The sequence below is a fragment of the Ursus americanus genome, chromosome 18 (assembly GCF_024610735.1).
Source record: "Ursus americanus isolate L20-20 chromosome 18, mUrsAme1.1.p, whole genome shotgun sequence".
Taxonomy (NCBI): domain Eukaryota; kingdom Metazoa; phylum Chordata; class Mammalia; order Carnivora; family Ursidae; genus Ursus; species Ursus americanus.
The window spans coordinates 42,979,897-43,004,348 of record NC_142144.1 but is presented as its reverse complement, the minus strand read 5'-3'; the positions used below and the strand labels follow the sequence as shown (position 1 = coordinate 43,004,348).

At 34.7% G+C, this 24,452-nt stretch overlaps 1 long non-coding RNA gene across 3 annotated transcripts in view; it reads right to left on the bottom strand.

Annotated features, from left to right (window-relative positions):
• Positions 1–24,452, bottom strand: part of LOC123781326 (uncharacterized) — a 1,008,785-nt gene that overhangs the window by 5,880 nt on the left and 978,453 nt on the right. The window contains exon 8 of one of the 3 annotated variants that reach the window (XR_015727456.1): positions 1,663–22,601. The exons of the other annotated variants lie outside the window; for them this stretch is intronic. This is a non-coding gene — a long non-coding RNA (uncharacterized LOC123781326). Of the gene's footprint in view, positions 1–1,662; positions 22,602–24,452 lie in introns of those variants that run through there. 3 annotated transcript variants of the gene reach the window in all.

The window sequence follows — 24,452 nt, the reverse complement described above, 5'->3', positions numbered from 1 at the left end:
CTATATTCCTGATTACCTAACTTGACTGGGCATAAGAATTACAATGATTTCTTATGGGGAAAAAATTCACAAGTCCTTCTGAAGGTACCAAATTAGAACATCCAAGAAAAGGTGGGGATTCTGTACTTTTACAAGCATACCAGATGAGTCTTGTGATCCAGCACTTTTGAGAAAAGTTGAATGGCATGAAATCTGTAAATGCCAATGAAAAATATTCTTCTCCAATAGTTTTATACCTTTTGTTAGAATACTTCTAGCATTCTGCTTTAAAATGCACTTTTAGGGGAGCCTGGGTGGCTCAGTGAGTTAAGCGTCCGAGTCAATTTAGTCTCAGGTCATGGTCTCAGGGTCCTGAGATCAAGCCCTGAGTTGGGCTCCTCAACTTAGTGCGGGGTTGGCTTGGGATTCTCTCTCTCCCTCTCCCTGTGCCCCTCCCCTGCTGTCTCTCTCTAAAAGTGAGTGAATAAATAACAATCTTAATTAACTAATTAATTAATTAAAATGCACTTTTACTGGGCGCCTGGGTGGCTTAGTTGGTTAAGTGTCTGACTCTTGATTTTGGCTCTGGTTGTAATCTCAGGGTCATGAGATGAAACCCCGTGTCAGGCTCCACGCTCAGCAGGGAGTCTTGACATTCTTTCTCTCCCTTTCCCTCTCCCTAGCATGCTCTCTCTCTGTCTCTCTCAAGTAAATAAATCTTAAAAAAAAATAAAATGCACTTTTATGTGTAAAGTCTAACTCTACTATGAAACTGTACAACCCTTAAGAGTCAGAAGCGTGTTCAGGTCAGATTTTGGATTCACCATAATAGAGCACAGTGTCTTACAAATAATGTTTGTTGAGCGGCATCATTGCACACAGTCTGCACAGTCTTCTCTCCACATTCAAAGAGATGCAAAAGCTACAAGTTTAACTAAATGTAGGGTAACTTCATTTATTCATCATTTCTAATATATAAAACATATTAACAGTTACTATACATTAAATCCCAAATGACATTTGTTGCAAAAATTAAGGAGCCTGGAACATTTAGTAATCATTTCTAATGTTAAATCATTATTTACAATTTTTTTCTTGACTTCTCTTAATAGTCAAGAGACACCCAATTATAAATTGACCTCTTAGAATACATTAATTAAATAACTGAGATGGATGACGCCTGAGAAGGGGTTTTTAAAAAGAACCTCAAATGAAGGAAATAATCAAAGAGTTTGAAATGCAAGCACAAGTTGAGAAAAACATGGATCTTCTAAGGAACGGAAGTTGACACCTAGCAAATGAAACATACTGTTGACTAAATGCAAAACATAACACATCAGTCACGACGGCTAGACAAGCAGAACCACGACAGCACCCTGAAAATGCAAAGGAATGAGATCTTCAAACAAGAACTCTTCTAGACAGGTTCACTGACAATTAAGAGGAGTCTATTCTGACAATGCAGAGAAGAAAACAAAGGGAACTCTGTGACAGTTATTTTCACACCAACATGTGCATGTGTGGACTCCTGTGATGATGAGTTCGGGCCATATTATTAAAATGACAAGAGTGACTTATATCAATGAGGGATTTTTTAAATATATCTTTTTAAATTTTTAATTATTTTTAACTGAGGTTTTATATTTTAAAGTTGTTTATTATTATTATTATTATTGTAGGTTTTGAACTTCATTTATGTTTCTTTTTCTTCATGTAAATTTCAAAAACAAAACAAGACAGTGTGACATAGTTACTAAAGCCCCAAGTTCTGGGGACCTTCAGCAAGTGGCCTGCTCTGTCTGCCCCTCAATTATCCCTCTGTAAAAGTATGATGCTAATGCCTGGCTCACTGTTAACTAGATTAAAGTGCTCACTTTCACCAAGGACTCAATAAGTGATACCCAATCACGGTAGCAGTCACAAGCAATTGAAGAATAATGTGTCAGGAAAATCGTACCTAGTTTAAACATAAGGGAAATTTGTTCTCACTAGGCAACATAACGGCTCCCCAAAGATACCTTTGTTCTAATCTTAAAAACTTACAAATATGATATTTACATGGCCAAAGGGAATTCAGGTTGCAGATTGCATAAAGGTTGCTAATCGACTGACCTTGAGATGAGGAGATTATTCTGGATTATCCAGGTAGGACCAATTTTATCACAGCGGTTCTTGAAAGTTAAAAGAAGAAAGCTGGAGAATCAGGGTGAAACATCAGTGAAAATGGAAGTGGAAGTTGGAATGGTGTAATTGCTGACTTTGAAGGTGAAAGGGGGCCACAAGCCAAAGAATACGTTCAGTCTCTGGAAACAGGAAAGGGTAAGGAAATGGGCTAATCCCCCTGGAATCTTCAGAAAGTAAGGCAACCTTGACAACACCTTGATGTTAGCGCCCTGACACCCATTTTGGATTCTGACCTCCAGAAGTATAAAATACCAAACATTTGTCCTGTGAAACCACTAAGTTTGTGGTAATTTGTTACAATAGCCATAGGAAACAATGTATCCCTCAGTAGCACCCACAACAGTGAGTCTCCAAGATTGCTTAAACCAGCAGCTTGGCAACATTAAGAAGTCACATCTCTGCCATCCTCTGCTGTCATCCTCACCGTAAGGCCAGCACCCTTGACAGACATAAAATGGCTTTACCAGCTTCCAACGGTTTGACAACTTTCAGAACTACCCAGTGAAATCTAAGGGCACAAAGATTATATGTCTTCCTTATATTTTTGTTTGAAGCTTGCCAGTTTACTTTATTTTTGGTATCTTTGTCATAAAGGTTTTTATTCTAATTTTATTAAATATATCAATCTTTCCCTTTGTAATTTGCATTCTATTTTGGCCTTGTTTGCAATTTTCTATCACCGAGATCATTCCTCTAAAAACTGTTGTTGTTGTTGTTGTTGTTTATCCCTTTGGTCATATTTTTAAATGCTTGGATTTAATTCTGTAAGGCATAAGAAACAGATCTTAGTTTTTGATAGATACCTAAGTTTCTTAATGTTACTAATTACAGAGTAACCCCTTTCTCAGTGACTTGTAGTTTCTACCTCCGACTTACTTAAAGGTCCGCTTGAGATCTAGATCTCTTTTTATGCCCTCAAATCTGCCTATTAAAGTGGTTTATTCCTGCATATTATACACAATTTTCATTGCTGTGACCCTGTAAATATTCTTTGTTTATGGTAGGGCAATTTCTTTCTCTGTCTTCTTTTTAAGGGTTTTCGGCACAATTCATTCCAAGTGCATTTTAGAATTAATGTGTCAAGTTCTATAAAATATTCTCATGCAACTTTGTGTAGAATTGTACTGTGCTTGCAGATTAACTTAGAAATATGTGTTATCTTTATATTTTTTAATGTGGAAACATTGTTTATTTTTCTACTTGTTCAGGTTAAAATCTACTTTATATCATTCAAGAAAAGTTTATGGTTATTTCCATAGTTTTGCCATTTATTTTAACACATTTATTTCTAACTACCTTATTGTTCTTGTATGCTTTTGAAAATTTTTGAATCAATTTTAATTTTCTTTCCAGTTTGGATTGGTTATTGCAAGAATATGAGAACACTACTTGTATTTGTATCTAGTAAACTTGATTTCTGTTATAAATTCTCAAACAAATTTCTTGAATTTTATATGTAAAGAATGACAGGTTTTCATTCATCTTTCATCTGTCTGATTCTTATGCCTCTTACTACTGTCTATGGGTATATCATTTAGGTTATGACTTCAGTGGATACATTGGGTATAAAAAACAGTAGAAAATTTGTCTTGGTATTGATTATAAGGGAAATTCTATAATTTCCCTATTCAGTATGCTATTTCTTCATTTTGGTTAATATCCATCGTCAGTTAAAGGAAGTTTCTATTTCCAGGGTTTTTGTTCTTTTTTTTTTAAGATTTTATTTATTTATTTTGAGAGAGAAAGAGCGACAAAGAAAGAGGGCACAAACAGGAGAGGAAGGGGCAGACGGAGACGGAGAAGCAGACTCCCCACTGAGTAGGGAACTTGATATGGGGCTCGATCCCCAGGGTCCTGGGATCATGACCTGAGCTGAAGGCAGACGCTTAACTGACTGAGCCACCCAGGTGCCCCTAGGGTTTTTATTCTTTTGTTTGTGATTTCTAATCACTCTTGAAAAAAATAAATTGTTTTCTACTGTATTACATAATTTTGGCTTGTAAATTCATTTTGGATTAGCTTTATATGTGGGAATCCCTCTAGAAAATTATATATTCAGTTTTTTCCAGGTGACTCAGCTGGACACCATTTTTATATTAATTTCCCATGTTGGGAAGTTAATCTGAAATTTTGGAATTAATGTGAAGGCAGGCCTAAAGTTCGAGTTTTCAAGAAAAACTTGTTGAATTATTGCTCATTTTTTACCCAGAGCTCAAGCTGAGGCTTAGAAATTTCTGTATAGCCTTCATTTGCAGGACAGATTTTATCTTGTCTGCTCTTTAATGGAAGCTGTAGCACTTTAAGAGTTGCAGCTTTGTTTTATATACCTCAGTTCCAAGTCCCTGACCTTTGTAGACCAAATGCTTTAACCTCTGTTAAAGCTCAAAACTATAGTTATTAAGACTGACAGATATACCCAAGAAAGTATAAACATATTATTTTCATACTTGCTTTTTTTTTTTAAAGATTTTATTTATTTATTTGATGGACAGCCAGCGAGAGAGGGAACACAGGCAGGGGGAGTGGGAGAGGAAGAAGCAGGCTCCCAGCAGAGGAGCCCACTGTGGGTCTCAATCCCAGGACTATGGGATCACACCCTGAGCCAAAGGCAGACGCTTAACGACTGAGCCACCCAGGTGCCCCTCATACTTGCTTTCTATTTTCTCTTCTCTCTGTGGATTTCTCCTAATTTTTTTTATTAAAGTGGGCATTTTCATTACTGTTTGTTTTTTTTTTAAAGCATATTCAGTGCTTTGAAGGTAGTCTTTCAATTTTAGTTCAACATATTGGCATGAACAAAAGTCCATCTCTCTTATTTGTAGGTTGAGTTTAATTGATTTACATTCGTTTTGATTACTGACATATTCAGACAATCTCTTAGAATTTTTTTTTTTGACGTTTTATGTATGTAGTACCTATAGGTAAGCTCCTGACTATATTAAGTACTAATATAGTGATGATTGATATTTATACTAGTCCTAGACTAGATATTTGAGGGTAAAGATGCTATTCTCAATAAAAGCTCTGTATCTTAACTGATCATAAGAGTTGTGGTTATAAATGGATTTATTTAAATTTAGTACCACAAACTCTCCTATGATACTCTCCTATGAGAGTTATTCCTCTTGATAAAATAGATCATTCTTGACTTGATAAATCTACATATTCCTGAGCGGTTTTGCTGTTTTGTCCAGATAGATACTACAGCCAAGTAATTCAGGTGTCTTTCAAAGAGCTACGTAGAGCAGTGTCTTGTTGACAGAATTTGAAATTTCAGGGAAAGAAGCTGTGAGATATCAATTAAGCTTCTTTTGGAACACCTTTGTGGCATCTTTTGTTATGTAACAGTAAGTCCACCAATTATCTGCCAACAGAATACAACAAAACCATATCTGTATAATAAGAGGATTATCCTCCCCAATATCAAATAGTTTTCTGGGCTTGACTCTGGAAGATAGGAAGATATAAACATTTGCAAAACCTAGGAGCATAACTCAAAAGGAGTAGGGTCATTCTGTCTTAAAACGGACTGCCCCAGTGGCTTTGTGGGAAACTGGAGTAGTACTGGAATCATCTTAGCAGTCAGTAAGAATACCTCTTACTGCATCTGTTTTTAAGAGGGACAATGTGTGGCAGAAATTGCAGTAACAATAGTAGAAAATGTGGTTTCCTCTTTTGAATTATTAGTGTTACTGCCAGGATTTTTTCAACAATGAGGCATTTGGAAACAAGAATATCTCTTTGTGATGCTTAAGTCTCTGGGATCCCAGAACAACTTTTGGTGGAGAAATGGGACTGAGAGATTTTGAAGACCATTGAGTGTTTAACAATTGATTCAAATTTCAAAATGAGATAAGACCTCATTTATATGACAAGCTGTGAAGTAGTACATAGTGGTTAGAAGTGTACGATCTTGCAGATACATCAGAAAAGAAAGGAGTCCTCCCTTTCAGTGTGTATCAGGAAAAGATGAGTATGACAGCAGAGAATGAAATAGGAACAATTACAATCATAGATTCATACGTGAATAGCAATTTTTGAACAGTTAAAATTTTCAGATGCTCATAATTTAACCTGTCAAGTGTTTTTATCAGTTGCTTTGAATGGGTACCTATGCATTCAGTCAGAGATATGTTTTACCTAAGGCCACATGTTGGCTGACTTCTGCCAAATAACTATGTAAGCCCCATAATGGGTAATAGAGAAACCCACTTTGTAGTGGTCCAAAATTGAAAAGGGGGCGAGGTCATCTCTAATCCATCACAGAAGGACACTGGAAAATGTCTCCTGTTGGGGCACCTGGGTAGCTCAGTCGGTTAAACATCCGACTTTTGATTTCAGCTGAGATCATGATCTCAGGCTGGGTCAGCGCCTTGCCCAGCATGGAGCATGCTTAAGATAAGATTCTCTCTCTCCCGCTCCTTCTGCCACTCCCCCACCCATGCACCCATGCACATGGTCACTTTCTCTCTCTCTCTCTAAATAAAAAGTAAATAAATAAAAATTTTTTAAAAAGAAAATGTTTCCTGTAATTTGGGAAGAAAATAAAAGTGTAGAGGAGGAATAAATATAAGAACAATAAGAAACTAGATAACCAGTACTTTAGATAAAATGTTTGGCCCTTTAAAGATTCTATAGAATAACTAAAACCTAGCATGGGGTCATGTGTAGTAAAGGTTGTATGAACATTATATATATATATAATATTAATCTCAAATTTAGTATCTCTATGTCATATATTGTATCATTCAATAATATATATATAAATCAAATTATATCATTCAAATTTTTAACCTCCTAATCATATGCATATGTCCTTAAACTTTAATAGATTGATACTTCTATATTAAAATATTTTTTCTCCTAAGTCTTTTTTTTATTCCAGACACATTTTGCCAAATATATGTTGCCTCATTTAATTGTTATCATGACTTTGTGAATATAAACTACCCCTCTACTTTTTGTTAATTATTTTTGTATTGAATTTTACCTATAAGAAGTGCTATTCTTTTTGTTTCAGTTTTGCCTTTAGTAATCTCTAGTTTTAGAGTTCCTATTCATTTTGTTTTATATACGAGTCTTGAATTGGAGGCAGCTTTAATAACAACTAATAAATATCAATTTTAGGAACCTTCCAAAGCTGTGTGATATTGTATTCATAATGGTGTATTCATTTTCTTAAAAACAGCCACAAACTTTTACAAGCTTCAAGTCCCATCAAACCTGGATTTTACTGTTTGCTAGCAAGACATAGCTGGATTTTTAAAACCCAATCTGCAATTCTTTCTTTTAACATGGTATTTAACACAGTCATCATAGTCGAGATACTTGATCTTATTTCTGTTGTATTCTTTTATAATATTTACAGTGTCCTTTTGATATGGCTTCATCCTTTGGTTTTTGAACCTTCATTACTTTCGGGTTTATCCCACTTTTAAACCAAGTTGTTTGTCTTCTTATTTTATCATATTGTAAGACTTCCTTATAAAATCTACATGTTGAATCTGCGTTAGATCCATGTTTGCAAATATTTTCATCCAATCTGTGTCTTGACTTTTCATTTTCTTAATTGTGTCGTATGAAAAGCAAACATTTTTAATCTTGATGAAATTTAACAAATTTTACTTTTACGATTCATGCTTTTGTGTCTTATTTAAGAAATCTTTGCCTAACCCAAGGTCACAAATATTTTCTCTTATTTTTTTTTTTTTGAAGTTCTACAGTTTTAGCTCTTGTATTTAGGTAAATGTATCATTTTAGGTCAGTTTTTCTATATTTTGTGAGACAAGGGTCAAGGCTCATTTATTTTGCAGTCTTTAGCAGGTAGAAAGACTTTATAATACAGGCATCAGGTAGACTCTTCAGAAGGATTTGCCTTAGTAGTAGGACTAAAATAGTTCTACTAAAGTCTGTTCTAAACTTACTCTTAAAAGAATGTTTTAAAACAAACCTCGAAAGATCAAACTGATTCCTAGTAACCGTCAGGTAGGAGCACTGACGATTCCAAGGCCTCTGTAAGCGTTAAGGATTTTTTGCCCTCTTGCTCTCCGGTGGTTCTTTCCCTGGCCCTGAGTACTTACCTGTCATGCATGCACAGATTAGTGTTCAACAAAAGGCTTGAAGAGTACTCCTCTTCGGATCTCAGAAAACTGAAGATCACTCGATTCTGTGAAGGTACCTTTTCTCTGGTATTCTGTTTCACAGATTCTAGCCTCCTCTACTGTTGCCTGAGAAGTGTCTCCAGGAAGTGAATTGGGGCAGTGGTAGGGCTCACCTTATTTATATCCCTTTTCTCAGGGTTACACGTTCTGCTCTGTTTGTTGCCCAACATCTGAAAAGTGGCATTTCTTATATAACATCTGTTTTTCTGCTTATCAAGTGTTATTGTTGGGAGCAGGGGGGTAAAACTGGTCCCTCTTGCTCCATAATGGCAGGAACCCAAATATATTTTGGGCAATATACTAGGGTGACCACTTTTAGGAGTAAAATTCTTTTACATGTTTATGCTATAAATGAATCAGTGATTATTGCTCTTTAAGAAGCTTTATTTTTACTTACATCTCATTCCATTTTGGAAAAACTGGAAAGTCTTGCCATTCTTTCTAGCTGTTTCCAAATGATTACTTTATTGAATTGGCTGACTTTCAACTTAGAAAGCCTAAGGTGCCTGATTATAAGAGGTAAACTCACAATTAAATTTCATTGAAAGTGTAAGAATATCACTATACCCAGCATCTAAACAATTGTTGAATGAGGGAGAAAGATAATTAGGAAGTGAAATTAATGAGAGAAGTCAGGAAGAAGTTTGGACATCTTGATGGATAGCAGATAAGAGAATTTGGGGTTCAGCTTCAAAATAATGAAATTAATAAAGTAATTTCAAGTACTTAACCATCCTACTGATGATTCTCAATCCAGGATTTTGTCCTTTATCCAACACAGCAACTTTCCTAATAAATATGTTTAATGGGCCATTTACATTAAGTTTTTCTAGAATGGATTGACCAAGTTTTTACATTGTCCATAGAATATCAGCTCTTGTCTGACTCAAATGAAATACAGAAACACAAAGAAGTTCATGCTATGAATAAAGACCGGAATAATAAAAAAATAGTTCTAAAATGTTATCTCTATTCTAACTTAAGTATTTAGGACACAATAAGTACTTAGAGAAACTTAAGAAGGTTGAAATAAATGTCATATATACACAGAGCTATAAAATAAAACTATAACAAATAAGACCAGTAGTGATGAATGCACACTAAATTGTCCATCAGTAGTTATGAATACTGTATTTGGTTTGTATGAGAAAGAATATTCACAGATAGCCCCCTTTTTCAAATCTTACTCTGAGAATTCATATGCATTTTGAATAAATCTCTTTGAAGACTGACATTGAATTTTCTCCAAATATTCCAGTTGGTTTGATTTAAGATGAATAGAGTTATAATTTTCATGAGGACAGAACAGTTAATATGATTTCCTATTTATTTAGATATTTATTTCAGCTTGACTAATTATCAGAAGTTTACATGTTCCAAATATTCAAAGAAGTATAAATGAAGTTGACTACTAAAGAACAGGTTTCCAAAATAACAATGTATTTTCAAAATAATATTACACATAGTTCATGCAAATATCTGATTAGCTGTAGCAACAATGCAGATCACCCTTAGAGGGTGAGTTTTTTTCTCTCCTCACTTCTAAGAGACTTTATATGTGTGTGCATGTGTGTGTGTGCATGCACATGAGTGTGTGTTATATAACATTTAATAAGACTACTGACTTGATATAGATAAAAGGAATTTAGAATAAAGGAATAATGTCCAAGACGTATGCATGTTAAATACAGTGTATTTTCTTGTAGACCATAGAAAAAGACAAAACATAGATTGCTTCAGGGCTATGTCTCTCAAAGTAATAATAGGTTCCACTGAATCATTCACATTTTCCTATTCAGTTCAGACAGTCATCTGGATTTGTGAGACGTATACCCAGAGATATAGATGAATTCCATTTGTTGTAACTTTGTTTTTTGTATGTATAAAATTAATTGGACCATAGTGCTATCTTGTTACTAACACATATATTCTGTTTGTATATGCATTTATCTTAAACTTCCTTCAAACTGGAATTGAAATCATTTACAAAGATGCATGTGTATAACATTATAAAAAAATAAAATTGGGGAGAAATAAATATACAGACAATAAAAATAATATAAACTCAGAAGGAAAAGCAGCATCTCAAACACATGTCGCATGTTTCTTCATATACTTTGGAAATTGTCAGAACGAATAAACTAAGACAGGTCTGACTTAGTAAAAATTTATTATTATAACTATTACTTTTACATAATTCATAGAGAAGTTTTTCATTAAAATTATCCTCAGAGGCTCAGCAAATGCTATTATATGGCATAAAAAGCCTTTTGCATCATGGTATCCAACCTATTTTTTTAAAAAAAGATTTATTTCTTTGAGAGAGAGAGTGTGTGTGCAAGTTGGGGGGGGGGGAAGGGCAGAGAGAAAGAATCTCAAGTAGACTCCCTGCAGAGAGTGGAGCCCAACGCAGGGTTTGATGCGGGGCTTGATCTCACGACCCTGAGACCATGACCTGAGCCAAAATCAAGAGTCGTATGCTTAACTGAGCCACCCAGGCACCCCTGTCCACCCTCTTTTTAAGTAACATCTTCACTCTTCTCCTGTGTACAGTATGGTCTAGTTACACAGAATGTCTTTGCATTTCCCCTTCATGTCATGTTCTTGCACTCTGTGTCTCTATGTCTCTACACAAGCTAGTATTCCTGCATGGAGACCCAATCTAAATCTTTCTTTCTTGGTGAAATTGCATGCAACCTTTAAGATCAAACTTAGTGTTTCTTCCTTTCTGAAGGGAGACCTCAGAGCAGGTGATTCACCCTATTTTTTGTGGAACATCTGTATTTTAAGCCAATCTCCATGATAGTATGATAATACCTCTCAAAATCCTCCAAATAATTTCTTAAATGTTGATTAGCTCCAACGTAGTGAGAGGATAGAGACTATATCTTGTTCAGTTTTGCCTTTTCAACTGTGAGCACCTTATGAACGGATACTCTGTGAGTGCCAGATGCACAATGAATTGTGGTCTCCCTAAATTAGCTTAAAAATGGAGCTAACAGTAGAAGTGGGTGAGAATCCAGTGTTAAGAAGAGTCTAAAAAAAAAAAAAAAAGTCTAACAGGAGAAAGACTCATGTGAGGACTGAGTGCCAAAAGACCTCAAAGGGAATTATGATTTTAGAAACATAACCTCATAAAAAATATTTCATTAATCCATCTGGATTAATCTCATAATTAGTAGATTCATTTAAAAAATCCATAGCAATGTGGACAAATTTTTGTAATGCTTAGTATTATCAGTATAATCCTAATAAATTTCACCTAATGTGAGTTATATTTTTAAAGAAAGTTACCTCCCTTAGATTGCACACTGAAAGCATTTTTATTTTATTACATATGGCCTTTCTTTGTAATTGTGATGAACTATCACAGTCCAATTTTCTTCCAATTGTACAGTACAAAGAATTTCTCCTAGGAGCTGCTTTGAAGATTAAAGCATAGAAATAATTTTATTAATGCAATTTTATTTTATATAACAGCACAATTCAGCAAGCCTAAATTCTTCATGAATATCAGTATTATCTGTATAGAATTTAATTTACCAATGGTACAATGTGAAAATGCCCTGGTTACCTGTTTGCAAAATGAGTAAGTATCCTAACAGTTACTGCTTGCTGTGAATCATCAAAGTTTTATCCTAAACTGAAAAACTAGTAGTACTGGGCTCAGTAGCATACTTCATTGGTGTCCATGTTGTATTTCAGAAAGTGCTTACCCATAACCTTATTTAGCTTTACTGCAATTCTGTGACCTAAGAATTATTTGCCAATTTATTTTACATAAGTGACAAAAAGAGACTCAGAGAACTTAAAGTGACTTTCCAGGATCATGAGAGAGACTTGGGTCTAGAACTGAGGCTGTGTGACCTCTGGCACAGTAATGCTTCACCTCTTGAATAACTCTCTATTTCAGCTTTTGAATGGTTCCTAAGAAATGATGGTGTCAGGTTCAGAGCCATGGAATAAAAGGATGTACAGAAGACACAGAGGGAGCTAAAAGAAAGTCAAAACTTAGGAAATACTCTGTCATGCATTGATTCTTGCAAGAAATATCAAGCTTCTATCATGGGCTTTTTACTCTTCTAAGTGTTGAGAATTTGGCATTGAACATACATTTTTAAATATTCCATTTCAACCAAAAGTATGAGACATGCAAAGAAGCAGGAAAGTATGGCCTATGTACAGGGAGAAAAGCAGTCCATAAAAACTGTCACTGAGAGACCTCAGGCATCAGATTTACTAAGAGAGAAAGACTTTAAATCACCTATTATAAATATGTTCAAAGAATTGAGGGAAATAATATTTAAAGAAATAAAGGAAAACATGAGAATGATATCTCACCAAGTAGAAAATATCAGTAAAGAGATTGAAATTATACTTTTTTTGAAATTATAATTTTAAAAATAGGAAGCAAATAGAATTTGTACATTTGAAAAAATAACTGAAATTGGACACTCTTTAGAATGCTCAAAGCAAATTATAGCTGGCAGAAGAAAGAATCAGAGAAGATGAAGATAGGTCAATTGCTATTATACAATCAGAGGAGCAGAAAGAAGAAAGGATGAGGAGAAATGAACAGAACCTCAGAGACCTGTGGGACACCATAAAGAAAAAAACATACTTATAATGGAGAGAGGCAGAGGAAGGGAAAATAAGAGCAGAAAAGGGAGGCAAAAAGAATATTTGAAGTAGTATGAAAAATATTGATCTATACTGAAAAAGCTCAACAAAGTCTACAAAAGAAAGCTCAGACATTCATACCGAGGCACATCAAAATTAAACTGTGAAAAGACCAAGAATCTTCAAAGCACCAACAGAGGTTATTCAACACATACAAATGATAAAGAGTTGCTTTATCATCAGAAATTATGAGGCCAGGAGGCAGTGGGATTCCATATTCAAAGTCCTGAAAGAAAAAGATTATTAATCAAGAATTTTATATCCAGCAAAACCATCTTTCAAAAATGAAAGAGAAATTCAGACATACTCAAATAAAAAAAAAACAAAACAAAAAACAACTAAGCAAATTTGTCTCTAGCAGACCTGCTCTACATGAAATATTGAAAGGAGTCCTTCAGGCTAACATGAATTACCACTGGACACTAATTTGATTCCACACAAAGAAATAACACGAGTGAAAGTAACTACACAGCTTAATATAAAAAATAGTGCATATGTATTTTTATTTGTAATTCTTTCTTTTCATACATGATTTTTTTTAAAACCCAACTGCACAAAGCGATAATTATAAAATTGTGTTGATGAGGTTATTATGTACAAAGATGCAATTTATATGATAATAACACAAAGATTTGAGGAATCAAGGGAGTTATGTAAAAGGAAAAAATTGGCATTCTCTTCTAATTATGGTGATATTTATCTGAACTAGATTGTTATAAATTGAAAGGTTAATTGTAAACCCCACAGTAACCACTAAGATATTAACTTAAAAGAATGTATATAACATACAATATAAATAGATAGCAAATATTTTCCCAGATGAGAAGATAAATTCAGATTATAAATTTGCTTTTAGGGTAAAAGGCAGCATTGACTCAAAATGATTATTTATAATTATGGAGTAATTAAGGCTGGTTCAAAAATATTCTGTTCTCCTTTTGAGTAGAATTGTACTTACCCACTCCGTTTGAGTCAGGCAGCCATGCAGCTTGCTTTGGCCAATCAGTTGTAACAGAATGGTATGTTTCAGCTTCAGCTATAATTTTAGAAGTCAGTGTGTGGTCTGCCAGACCTCTTTTTCTGATGTAGCATTAATGGAAGTGTATGTAGAGACTGGCTCTTCATCATTGTTTCTGAGTGGCCATGATATTCAGAGACCTTAACTAATATATTACACGTGTACTCTTAGTGGGAATAAACTTTTGTTGTGTTAAGCCACTGAGGTTGGGGGTAATTTGTTATTGCAACGTAACTAGCTTGTCATGTCAGATAACATTAAAAGTGGAATTTATTGCAAGAACTTTCTCTGGAATTAGTGACTCTATGAATATAATTGTGTTTGAAAAAAGATTTAGATAATTTTGGGGAAAATAATTATTTTACATGATCTTTATTAGGTGGGCTATTTGACATCTAAATTTATTATCAAATTTGTGTTCTCTTCAAGAATCTCTTGCTAATTGGGCAGTTTTCTCTGTTATCTCTTGGGGAAGCACATGCATTCCTACTTCCATGCCTTTGTTCTCTTCCTTCCGTTTGGAATACCTCTCCTTTATCTGTCATACTCAGGTTACTTTTTAAGATCTCAAGTCTTCAATGACCAATTCAAGACATATTTTATTCAAGCCAGAATTTCCCTTATTCTTTCTCCACATAGTTAATAAAATAATAAGGTAGTATAAACTGAGTACCAACAATGAGCAAAGCTCTATGTTAGTTGCTTTGCGTGGGTTATGCTATTTTGTCTTTACAATAAGTTATCAAGAGGAATTTAGGCTAAGGAAACATTATATCCCAGCCATGTAACTCAGATGTTGCTAACCCCTATTTATAGAGCCATGATTTTTTAAAAATGCATTTCTGTACTTTTTTTTTTTAAGATTGTATTTATTTATTCGACAGAGATAGAGACAGCCAGCGAGAGAGGGAACACAAGCAGGGGGAGTGGGAGAGGAAGAAGCAGGCTCATAACGGAGGAGCCTGATATGGGGCTCGATCCCAGAATGCCGGGATCACGCCCTGAGCTGAAGGCAGATGCTTAACCGCTGTGCCACCCAGGCACCCCTCATTTCTGTACGTTTAACTACTTCCCCTATTCTGAACTCCAACTGTACTTACTCAGTTTACATTAGAACCTAGTAATTCTTGAGGCGCCTGGGTGGCTCAGTCAGTTAAGCGGCAGAGTTCAGGTCCTGATCTCACTATAGTGGGCTCTACACTCAGTGTAGAGTCTGCTTTAGATTCTCTCTCCTTCTTCCTCTGCCCCTCCCCCTGCTCGTGCTCTCTCTTTCTCTAATAAATCTCAAAAAAAAAAAAAATAACCTAATCATTCTTCTTCTTCTTTTGTTTTTTTCTTTTTTTTTTTCTTTTGTTTTTTTCTTAATTCCATTATGTACCCCATCTTTGCCCTCTAGGTGAATTTTAAACTCTTATCTCATAATGATTTGGAGTCTCACCCCCTACAGAAGTGACTATTCTTCTAAGTATCTCCACTTAGATTTTAAGATTCAATAATTTTAAATAATAATAAATAAAGAATATGTGATTCTTCAGTCATAGAATCTGATATGAAACTTTAAAGCTTAAAACACTGGTTTTAGCTGAAAAAATAATTTCAGTGACTAGAAGGAAAAAAGGGAGTTTAAGATAATTCTATGAGTTATAGACCATTTATTTACAGAAACCAAACAATATATAGATATCAATGATGACTTTTTCACTTTCTTTTCTAGTTGTTGTGATGCATACATAGCTTCTAAGCATGTGATTTATTTATGTTTCCACAGGGAAAAAGAAAGGTAACTAATGTGTATCAAACCCTTCTGTGGAAGAAGGTGGTTAGATGGCTAGGATCACTGACTATTTTTAATGTTATCAAATATCAGAAATGCCATTTTATTACCCTAGCCTGTAGTATGTGTTTTGAAATCAATCTCTCTTTCTGAAGGTTATATAATTAGTAGTAGAGACAAAATTTAAACCCCACTGTGTCTGCCTCCAAAATCTGTGCATTTTTCCTCATACAACCCAGTTTTTAAATTGTCTGCACGAGAGAATTACAATCCCTATCAGACTGACTATGTTGAAATATGATTTCTTCATGCTGTTGAGGCTTCTACTCTTTGCACTGGGGTATGGTAAGCAGTTAACGATCTGGTATCTCTTGGCACCACTTTGCCAAAGATAAAACCATTCACCTTCACCTTTGCATGTGGCAGAAGGTCTTTTCAAAGGGATATGCACAATGCTAAGAACTTGAAGCCGAGGAGTTTATCCTTGGGTTTAGATTTCGTTGATCGTTCCTTTGGAGTTATCATTTCATCATTTCTCTTGCATTTCCCAGATCTGTGCTTTAGTACTAATATCTTTATAAACCCACTTTTCTCTCTGTCATACTCTTCCTTTTTTTCCCTCTTTTTTGCTGAACTGTGGTCAGAATCCAGACAGTTTTTATTTTTGCTTTTTTTGATTTTCAAAATAAGCTCTAAAAACTCTCATTCCCGACTTTTGACCGTCAAAGTCAGTATCAGTGTTCACCTTTTGTTTTATACATATGAGACCAGAAAAGTGACTTTTTAAACTGTATCTTTTCCTTCCAAACTATCTTCTCCCTAGTGTTTTAGAGTCATTGTCATATCTTCTTAGTTTCTTCTCAAAATAAAGTTTCTGCTGCTTTGAATAACACACATGTCATGATCAATGCAGAGGAGAATTCTGTTCTCCCATTTTCCAAATTGTAACGAAGCCCTCCTTTAAAAAAAAAAAAAACAAATGTATCACTGAGAAAGATGCTAAAGGAAAAATGTTCCAGCATGATGTCACTGGATATCCCCAGCAGAGATAACACTGGAACATGGAAAAATGGTCTTTTAACTTTTGATGGAGGTCAGGTGGGAGCCAGGAAAAGAGAATGAATGCTGAAACACACCCTACCGTTCTTTGGTAGGGTTCCTTTAGGTTAGAATCATAGTCATTATCAGTTTTGATATCATAGATTCTTTGGCACTGATGAAGTTGTGTGGTCGTGCAATTATTTTTGAAATTTTCCAAGACCGTTGAATTTCTATAGTAGAATAAACATCGAGAATGCTGACCAGCTCTGAAAGGTGTTACAAACTATCCTACACCTGGGATCACAACTCCTCCTAAGGAATATATCCAAGCTCCACTTGCTAGGAGCAGGTTTCAATCCATGGCTGATGCACTGCTGACAATGAGATAAGGAATGTGGCCCAAATCAGAATTCTTTTTAAAGGATTCCATCACTGATGCCCAATCAGAAATTAGGCACATACCTTTTTTGTTTTGTTTTGTTTTTTGTTTTGTTCTTGTTTTGTGGATGTGTGCTGAAGTTGGATGCGAAATGTAAACTGTAAAATTGTGGTGATTCCCATAAGTAATATAGATATAAAATCTGAAGATTTCAAGAAAAAAAGACTTTGTGACTTCTGTTAAATAATAATGGCCTCATGTGTTCTGCTTTGATCTAGCATAGGTAATTGTAGGATTCCTTCCCTTTCTTCCCTCCCTCCCTCTTTTGCTCCCTACTGTCCTTCCTTTCTTCTTTTGTATCATTACATTTTTTTTCTTTTATTCAGATGAGGAAAAAAATTAAATTTCTAACGGAGTTCTAAATCCTATCTAAATTTGGTCTCTTGGCATCTAAACTTTGAGGTGTTTTTAATCATATTCTTAAGCAGAATTACTTTAGAAAGTTAAATTCACTTCTTAAGTATTATTAATACAATGAAAACAAAGCATTTTTGTAGAGAAATCAGAAACTTTTGGTGCATGTCTTCAACTCATTAAGATTTCTTTTTTTAAAAATATTTACTACACTGAGTTACAGCTAAATTAAATATGGTGAATGGATGTCTCCTAAGGGGATAAACTAAATTAAACTGGGAAGAGACCAAATCTAATTGTATTGCATCTTTATGATCTGGCATTAAGAATTCTTAATCTGCCTCCATCCCTTTGCTTTGGTAATGCTCACACTCTATCAGTGAGGCTGATAGTCTGCATTTTTTCTGAAGGGAATATGAACTAAAACATTAAAAACTAAAGTACTCTTAATATTACTCATTTTTTGTTAATGATACACATTCATGTTTCTGGGACAAAAGTGTTATAAAATTTACTAATTATATGTAATCATTTACTTCACATGATCTTCTTGATAATTGAGTCCCTTTATATTTTATGCCTTTATTTAACAACATTCATTAAGCAGTACAAAAAAGAATAACATGCAGTTCCTGCTTCTAAGGGGGTCTTCAGTCAACTTGGGCAGACCTATAAACTAATGAAATAAAATAGGTAGATGGAGTAATAGATAAATGGGGGGGTAATAGATAGTGAAATCTCTTTAACAAAGCTATATAGAAAGTGCTTTCAAAACACAAAAGAAAAAGTGGTGATTTTTTTCCCCCGAGGGAAATGCAGAAAAATTGTATAGGGAAAGTGATATTTACACTGAATTTTTGAAATCAAGTAGGGAATGAGAAGGCCAATCTAGGCAAAATACTGACTAACATTTACTGAGCACCCAAAATACGTTTTACGTATGTGGAAAAATTGAGACCCAGACAGGCAAGTAACAAGTCAAGGTCTCACATCTGGTGAGTGGAAGCGTTGGGACTGGAATTCAGACTACATGACTTCAGACTCTCTACTCCTAATCTAGATAACAACTCTACAAACGAATGGTAACATGAAATTTCATAGATTGGTGTAGCTCAAAAGGTCTAAGATGCTTGGGAATCTATGGTGATGAAGCTAAGAATATTCTCTATGGTTTATTATGAAAGCCCTAATATTTTGCCTAAGAATTTAAATTTGATCTAGTAAAAAGTAACCAAAATTCTTAAGCAGAGAAATCATAAACTCTGAAAAGGGTTGTTATTTAAACAAAAACTACAAACTTAGAATTTAAAAATAAGGGAGAGAAAAGACAGTTACTGAAAAGGATAGCATAGCTGCATTGCAGAAAGGAAGCAATAGACATATACCCCAGTCACACGCTGGGATCAGTATACCACAGCCTTCTCAACTGTTACTGTTGTTAAATCAGTGTCTCTGTGGAGGAAGGAGGGCCTGGTCCTTTTTAGCCTGCCATCTTGCTGACATCCTGCAACTAAGTCTTTAAACCAGAGATAATCAGGTCGAACTGTAATATTCACTTAAAAGCTTCGATTCAGGATGACCTAAAGTCTATACCTAAACATACAGTAAAGACTTTTCTTGCCTTTCGGATATAATTCACTTTTCAACACAGATGACAGGCTCTTCACGATCTGGCCTCTGCATGGAATTACAGGTTCATTTCTTCCCTGAACTTAAACTCCACAGCAAAGACAGAATTTTTAGTCAACATACTCGCTGGAGTTTTGCACATAACTTCATTTCCCTAGGATGTTTCTTCTGCCATGTTTTATTCTGTTCAGGCTGCTATATTAACAATAGCTATAATAAAAATAACATAGCTTAAACAATAGAACTTTTTCTCATAGTTGTAGAGACTGGGAAATCCAAGATCAAGGTCCCAGCCAATCAGTTCCTGGTGAAGGCACTGTCCTTGGGGTGCAGACAGCCAGCTTCTCCTCCTGTCTGCATATGGCCTTTCTTCAGTGAGTTCACATGGAGAGAGAGAGAAATCTCTTTCTCTTCTTATAAGGCCATTAATCTCATCATAAGAATCCTACCCTTAGGACCTAATCTAACCCTAATTACCTCCCAAAGGTCACACCTTCAAAAACCATCACACTGGGGGTTAGGGCTTCAATATATGAGCAGGAAGAGATACAAACATTCTGTCTATAACACACCTCAATGCCAGTTCTACCTTCCTTTTGACTAGCTAACCTCCCCTCAATTATTTTTCCTGTATTTCCTTGCCACTAATCCCTAATCTTTCCTTCTGTAATTCGAATTCAACTTAATTTCCATCTTTTAATTCTATTGTCTATGCTTCTTTATCTTTTTTATTTCATTTGTGTGTTTCTTCATACTACAGTCTATTACTTATTCAGATTTCTACACCAGTTTATTAATCTTCTCTTCAAGTGTGTTCCATATGCTATATAACTTTTTTGATCCTCTGTTATAATTAATACTTTATATTAAACTTTCAAATTACTGTATTGTTTTCCATTCCTAATTGGACTCAGATTGACTCACTGTGTAATACCTTCTCATAAGACATTTTTTGTCCTCTCGATTTACTTATCCCTCTGTATTATAGGCTTATTCAAGGCCTGTCTTCCTCATATTTCTCTAGCTACTTCATAATATGTGCCTAATAAATATATATTGAAGAAAAGAAAGACTGAAAAATAAAGCATTGCCTAACATTTGCCTATATTATGAACTGAAAATCTTATCTCCCTAAAATATCTGTTAATATATATATACGTGTGTGTGTGTATTCATTCTCCTGTTCAAATATAAATGGATTTTTCCTCATTTTTTAAGGGTTTAATCCAAATTAACCAAATGGTATAAAGGATATACATAGTAGTAGAAAGGTTGAATACGAGGGAATAGAAACTTATTACTTATGTCTGTCAATGGAGTTAGTCTTACTAATTTATCCAAGCCAGGACCTTACAAGAACATCCAAATGGATAAAAAGCTAAAATTTAATGTACTTATATAGCCTGTTGCTTTCCACTGAAACAAACTAAATATTGAGATTGTTCATTTAAAAAAAAAATCTGCTTTATAAAGAATGTAGTATAATGTCATAGTTACAATATACCTAACTTTAAATACTTCTGATTCTGCTCTCTGGCAAAGGAAAATGGTAACAGTAACACGAGAGAAAAAAAATTAATAACATTATCTGAAGAAGGATAATATTTAGAAAAGCAAACACTGTATTTTTCCTTAGCTTCCTATGCCCATTTTCTCTTCCTCTTGTAATTTCAACAAGTAGGAAATACACCATATTTGTCTTGAGAGGAGGATAATAGAGCAGAACACAAAGAAAAATACTTTTTTTTTAACTTCTTTTTTAGGCATAAAATAATAGATTTAGAAGAATGTGTGATTATTCAGAATCAGTATTCTTTGTTAATACTACTTCAAACCTGCAAAACTAGATGGAACTTTCTTGTACTGTCAAAGGCAGAGAGTTATACAGGGAAAGAGGGAACCTTAGTATCTAGAGGGTCTCTAATCAGAGTCTGTGCTGCGTGCTTTCCCTGCCAAATACCAATGAGTAGGAGTGCCAGAAAACTCATGATCCAAGCTGAGATAATCAGAATAGATATGACAGAAAATTTATAATATAAGACGAGCTAATTAGAGTCAATCTTAGGTCCAATTCAATAGCATGGACTTCACAAATTCTTTAAAAGTTGCTGAATTGGGGCACCTGGGTGGCTCAGTCATTAAGCATCTGCCTTCGGCTCAGGGCATGATCCCAGAGTCATGGGATCGAGCCCCTCATCGGGTTCCCTGCTCCGCAGAAAGCCTGCTTCTCCCTCTCCCACTCCCCTTGCTTGTGTTCCCTCTCTCGCTGTCTCTCTCTCTGTCAAATAATAAATAAAATCTTAAAAATAAAATAAAATGAAAGTTGCTGAATTGATTAAGATATGCTTAAACTTTCAGTGAACTAGATGGCTCAAAAAACAAGATTAAGGGCCTGAATCTGCCACTGAAACCTGAAATGATCAAGTATCTTGTAACTAAGTCTAGAGAAAGAGGCATATATCAGAATGAAGGGTGGGTTTCACCATTCTCATACAAAATTTACTGTGATTAAATAGATAAAAAGCTAACTTGTTTTTTGAAAACTTGTAATATTCCAAGAGCTTAATGGGGAATTAAACATGATTGTGACTCTTCAAGACAAAGTAAGTTTTACCCAGTCTCTCATTTCTATAGGCAAGAAGCAGCTCTCTCCATATGTGTCCATTCCAACAAAGATACTATAAAGAAAAGATCATGTAAGAGGTGGAGCCAGGAACATAGAGACTGATGGACTGAAGAACAACGGGGTGGGGAGCATTACTGGGGCTTCTCTAGGAAGAAGATTTTAGAATATTATGAGCCAGTGGCTACATATTGTATGTATACCTTCTATTTTCCCTGCTTTCTTAATGGAAGCATTTATTGCAATTATCTTGTCCTTTCCTCTGACTATGTACTTTTGTGGGAGAGGATAGGCAAATAACCTTACATCCTATTTCATAAATCCCAGATCAAGAGGAGCTGTAATGAGCCAGATGTAGAAATTATTACAAAGTCCCAGACTTTGAGTTTTTTGTAAAATATTTTATGCCTTGAAAAAGGGAGAACAATAACAATTTGTAACCAAAGGTTAGTCTGTGACAGATTTTATTATTATTTCCAATTATTTGCTGTCCCACCTGTAATAAGATTATTCATCTCTACTCAATGTCATGTTACTAATACTGGCTTCCTGTCCTGTTATCATAAGGTTCAGACACATGACTTGGTTTGATCAGTGAAACAGGAGAGGTGACATAAAGTGTTCTGAGCAGAAACTTTACAGTCCATCTTGTATCCTTCTAGTTATCTTTCATTTCAGTCTGTGTTCCACAGACTACCATGTCCAGATTCAGGTGGATCCTAAAATACAAAAAGACCCCACGATAAGCTGGCAAATGAAATATAATTGGCATTATGTCTAGTCTAGAGTCTGAAAAAATATTAGAGAGTCTATAGCCTTAGACACTAATACACTGGGGAAATCTAACAATTTTAATCCTACATGATAATGAGATTGTCATTGATCTTTTATCCCTGATTTCTATCTGAATCCATGAATTTTTATTGAACTTTAAATATTTTCAGATTGTAAGCTTCTATATGGGACCATCACTGTTCAGCTGTATTTCTTGTATTTCCCCAAGTAGTGCATGACAGGGTATGCAGATCAATAAATATCTGCAAAGGCTTTTCTGAGGTGCTTGGAAGTTTAGGACAAAGCTGAAACATCAAGTACCCAATCTTAGAGCTAATGATCTCCTATTTAACACTCAAAGAAGAGTAAAGTATCAGAATGGGACTAATTTTCTAAAAGGATTGAGGAAAAGTAATCAAGCATAGTATTCTAGGAGGCAATAATACCATTTTTAAAGTAAATTGCAAATTGTTAAGACGAGTTCTAAGTAAGAAAAGTCAATAGACATTGGTAACATGCTGAGATACTGTATAAATGGCGTTGAGTTAGTGAGAATTTTGTGAATAAAGCCTGCTGATTTAGGTCAACATTGAGAAATTACTGGGATAAAAACAATAAAGATGATAATCTTTAAAATCTTTATTCTTCTACTGCATGAGATCATGCTCGTTGCCTAGTTGTGGGGAAAAAAGGAGCCCAAAGATTAGCACTTGAATTTTCATCACACCTTTATAAACTGGTTACAGGAAATGTTTATTTTTAATCAGTACAGAAACTGAATTGTGTACATGGTACTTCATTTCCTAAAGTTAATAATTTAGTTAAGAATTGTCCATTCCCAATAACATGTTAAAGCATCTTTCTTTTTTAATAAGCCAGGGTATAGTTCTATGCCTAGAACAGAGAGGATACTTACATATTGTAAATGCCGAATGCTTGAATTGATGAACATGACTAATGCCCAATTATCTTGCTTCTAACCATTCTCCTGTAAGTTACATACACATACTGTGCCCATTAAGTATCTCTTTCACTTTTTCTTTAATTATTGAAGCATTGAATGTTATAGCAATGAGTGAATGTTGAGTTACTGGCTTTTTTATTTTGCTTTTAGGAATAAAATTTATGGGGACTCAAATAGTGAAATTATGGTCACTCTTGAAATTCACACAGTATAAAAGTAGAAAGATTATGATTTAATTCTTGTGAAATATTTATTAAAATTACTGTCCTAAGAGTATATAATACCAATAAGCAATGGCAGCCTGGATAATTTAGTGCCATCATGCTTTTTCAAGATAGCACAGAAGTTCCAATAGCCTATTGTTTATTTCCAGCCCAATACATTATAGCCTCTAAAACTCTTGTAGAAGTTGGAAATTTTTAATTAAAAAATAAAATTTCTTGCTATTTCTTACATAAAGTCTCATAAAGGTCTAGATGTTAAAGTGTGTTTACAAAGCATATCACAGGCAGAAGTGGAGTGAATGTTACAGTGGTAGGCAATTGAGCCATCAGGTGTTTCCGGCAGGACTAGGAAACATTCTTGTGAAGCTATGACGTACCATACCATGCCTGCTAGTGTTTAATTAGGAATCCAGATTCTTTGCCTGTGCCAATGTTTACATTTTCCTTTGAATGGATATATTACCTGTCTAATCTATTCCAAGTTAGAAGTAACTTTGATACAGAAAGATACTGTAGAATAATGAAAAGCCCAGGTTTGAGAACAAAGTATTGGGGGTAGGAAGAAGGAACAGGAACTAGCATTTGTTCGAAATTGACCATGTGTCAAA